Raw genomic sequence first — 4,408 nt, forward strand, 5'->3', positions numbered from 1 at the left:
TCATGGCAAGATCACCTGGTAATTTATTTTTAATGAAAGCTGTAGATTTAAAAATATTAAAGTGGAACTTCACTCTCTCAATCACCACGGACTATTTCTAATCCTTATGCAGCTAGCATTAGTAAATAGATAGAAAAGTATATCAAATTTACTTGTTTTAACCTTTTTTTTTTTTGCATTCTTTCATTTACTCCCTGGTTTCCATGGCTAGGCAAATGATGCCCTACATCCCAGGAATCTTCAGGAGGGGAGGGTTCTCAGCTCAGCCAATGCCTGAGCTAAGGACAGATGGATTCCAGGAAGGAACGGCTACATGAATCATCTGCTCTTAAAGCAGAGCTCCACCTAAAAGGGCAAGTTCCGCTTTAAGCCTTTGTCCCCCTGCTACCCATTAAGGATTGGCACCTTTGGGGAGAGTGTACCTGAATTTGACAGGTACCAGCTCCCACTTGTGCTGCGATCGCCTAGGCGATTGGAAGCTGAAGTTGTCCTCCCCGAAGTTTTGTGGGACACGTGACAGGTCCCAGAAGACTATGAGGCCATTCACAAAGCGCAGCGCTTCTTGCGCATGCGCAGTGGGTACCTAGCTGTGCAGCCGCCAGCTGCCACAGCCGGGTGCCCACACTGAACATGCTGGCGCCAGGGAGAGAAGATGGCCGGTGAAACCAGTCATGGTGAGGACACCACTGGACCGAGGGACGGGTAAGTGTCTGTATTTTAAAAGTCAGCAGCTACAGTTTTTGTAGCTACTGCCTTTTATTTTTTTTTCAGGTGGAACTCCGCTTTAAAATGGCCACTGCCAGAAATGCCAGGAGCTGTTTTTCCAAATGTGTCTCAGCACAATAAAGTATGGAGACATGGATGGATGGAGGAATGTGTTTTAAATATTGAAAATGAATCAAATGGCATTTTTGGTTTGTGGTATCCATACACAATGTAGTCCCACTTTCATATCTTTCCTCTCCCGCTGCCATCATGGGTCCCATGCACACTATAGGAAAGGGCTTGTCACAGTTAGCACTCCCATACAGAAGCAGCATCACCACTTTGTTGAAACTTACTTCTGAGGATGTGAAAAAAACAGTTTGACAAACTGCCAACAGGGGTGTGACTCCATTCTAGATTGGTGTCATCCTGAGAGACTCTAATGGTGTTGCCAAGGTTTGCTTTATAACTGGCAACAGGATCCTGAAACCCAAGGTCCTGGCCCCTGACCTTCCGGAGGACCTCTATCACCTGATCAAGAAGGCTGTGTCTGTGCGCAAACATCTGAGAGGAACAGGAAGGCTAAAGATACCAAATTCCATGTGACTCTCATTGAAAGCAGAATCCACAGATTGGCTTGTTACTTTAGGATCTGGAGAGCCCTCCCACCCATCTGGAAGTATGAGTCCTCCACAGCCTCGGCCCTCATTGCATAAATGTCTCTGACAGCTTTAATACATTTCAAATGTAAAAAAAGTTTTAAAAATGAATTTGGAAATTAAAGAAAGATGCTAAAGCTGAAATGAGACAATCTTTGGATTTACAAATTAACTATTAATTTCACTCTAAAATGTAATCCTTTACTATAAAACGTAATCTAACACATCAACCTAAACTCTTAATGTAAAGATGAACTATATGCAAACCGCTAAATACACAGATGGCATACAGGGGTTGGACAAAATTATGGAAACACCAGGTAAAAGAACAAAATCGTTACCTTATATTGGGTTGGGTCACCTTTTGGCATCCAAGACTACCTGAATTCTCCTGGAAATTGACAAATATAAGTCTTGGGTGGTGGATATTGGCATCTGATACTACTCTTCATGCAAAAATAATTCCAGTTCTTACAGAAATGATGGAGATGGAAAATGAGCCCGAACCTTGTTCTCCAAAATTGACATTAGTGGCTCTATCATATTGAGGTCCACCGACTGTGGCGCACAGGGAAGGTGTGAGACTTCATCTGCATCTTCGCCAAACCACGAGCTGACAACACCAGCTGTGTGAATTCGGAGCATTATCATCTTAGTAAATGGTGCTGTCTTTGAGAAACAATGTCTGCACCGTGGGGTGCACATGGTCTGCCAAAATTTGTACATAGTTACTGGCAGTGACTCTACTTTTCAAGGGGATGATGGGGCCTGTAGAACACCAAGATATGGCTGCCCAAACCATGATTGTGTTGCCACCATGCTTTACCATTGGCACAAGATAGTCCTGGTCATCATAAGCTTAGGATGGTGTTCACCACACATAAACACGTCTGGTGGTTGGGAACCGTGTGAAGCTCGATTCATTCGACCATACTACAGCAGTCTTCCATTTGTGCATAGTCCACAGTTTATGGGTGTTACACCCTTCTCTACTCTTCTGAACAATAATATCAGTCCCTAGTGGTTTGGCAATTGCCGCTCGTCTGTGAACGCTTTACATATGGACTAACTCCACACAGTGTTTGTGGACATGGGCTTTGGAAGACTGAGATTGAGCTCTGCAGTCACTCGTGCAGCAGATGTTTTCTTATTCCGGGTCACAATCCTGGGCAATGTCCTTTTGTCTCTTTCGGTCAATTGACCATGTTGACTGTGCTTATGCTTATTAGACATTGTTTTCCCAGAAACTGTATTTGCTGCCATAACCTTTGATATTGTACCTCGTGACACGGCATATAAATTGGCAACTTCAGTCTCAGAGGCACCAGCTCAGCGGCACCAACAATTTGCCCTCTTTGAAGCTCAGTAAGCTCTGACATGACTCTGTATTACTCGCAGCACTTGCAGTCAATGTGAGGCTTCCCACCTGTTAGCTAGGTGTCTCATCACACAGTAGACGGGGTTATAAATTTGAGTTTTTAGGTGTTTTTTTTTTAGCATTTTTGCATTAATGTTTAGCTGCGTTTTTCTGTATTTGGTAGCATTTTTTAGCTTTATTAAAAAAATTCAAAAACGCTGGTTTGCCGTGTTTTACTGCGTTTTTCAGCATTAGAGCATTTTTACAGCTAAAACGCCTCTAGAAACCCACTAGTCCTGGGGTTTTTTCCAGCCAAAATTCACTGATTACAGTCTGTGTGCATGGACACATAGGATAACATGCTGGGGGGTTTACTGGCTGTAGAGAAAAATGCCAAAAGCCAAAAACAGCCGCTGTAAAAACGTCCAGTGTGCATGAGGACTACTGATCAATCATTTTATCATTTTATGGAATAAATCGACAGTCAATGCAGAAATAAGTTTATATAAAATGTTGCACAGCAGATGGAGAGGCCGACCTCCCCCAGATTTTATATCCGTAAATTCTAATGAGCAATTTTCTCAGCCCTTCCCACAATTCTCTGAATTCCCCTTTTGTACGGTATGTAATGGAATGTGAGCACTCATTATCCCAGTCTTTCTAATGTACAATGTTTTCTCTTGCCGCTTGCTTGCTGAAGGTGGTGTTTAAAGAATCAACATGAAAGAAATTCATATGTAAATTGGCGCCGCTTTGCCTGTTAAAGTATTTTATCCATCACATAACAAAGCGGGCGTTCTACTCCAGCATTTTACAATTCATTGTTTCTATAGAAAATAAACATCCCGTCGCGTTTTTTTTAAAAGCCAATAAAAGTTTCCAAAAATATATTTATACAAAAGAAAATATTTAATACTAATTAATGTCATATAACCTTTTAGTACAAAAGGCTTCGGTTCATGTGTAACAGAGCTAAACAGCAATGTAAGAAGGAGAAAGGGCCCCGGAGACATTGTGGGGTGTAAATAGATTTTAGCTGCTGAAGAAAGAGGACATAGATTGGATGCTATAAGTGCATTATATTGCTAAAGGTATGTGGACACCCCTTCAACTGACTGAGTTCAGGTGTGCCCAGTGAAGGGTATTAATGTTACAGAGTTCAAGGCCATTTTAGACAATTGTCTCTTCTGGTAACTGTTTGGGGTCGACCACTTTCTGTCCCATCAAGATGGTGCCCATGTGTGCAAAGCCAGCTCCATGAAGACATGGTTTGATGTATTTGGTGTGGAGGAATTCGAGTGGCCTGCACAGAGCCCTGACCTGAATTGAGCTCTGTCATTTCAAAGCCATTGTTTCTAATTTTTAGGAACTCTTTAATGACTGGCATAGTACCACTGGATTGGCGTAAGGCCAATGTGGTGCCAATATTTAAAAAAGGGTCAAAATCTTTACCAAGTAATTATAACCTGTTAGTTTAACTTCTATAGTTGGGAAGATTCTGGAGAATTTAATAAAAGACCACATACAGTGAAGAAAATAAGTATTTGATCCCCTGCTGATTTTGAATGTTTGCCCACTCACAAAGAAATGATCAGTCTAAAAATCGAATGGTAGGTGTATTGGAACACTGAAAGACAGAATAGCAGCACAATATTCTAAAGAAATGCATGTCTAACAAATGATGCAC

At 41.8% G+C, this 4,408-nt stretch overlaps 1 pseudogene; it reads left to right on the top strand.

Annotated features, from left to right (window-relative positions):
• Positions 1–975: 975 nt before the first annotated feature.
• LOC149462061 (small ribosomal subunit protein uS15-like) lies at positions 976–1,421 on the top strand (annotated as a pseudogene).
• Positions 1,422–4,408: the final 2,987 nt, after the last annotated feature.

Source organism: Staurois parvus, unplaced genomic scaffold (genome assembly GCF_062004578.1).
Source record: "Staurois parvus isolate SC_StPar_1 unplaced genomic scaffold, SC_StPar_1.0 ptg000187l, whole genome shotgun sequence".
NCBI classification, from domain to species: Eukaryota; Metazoa; Chordata; class Amphibia; order Anura; family Ranidae; genus Staurois; species Staurois parvus.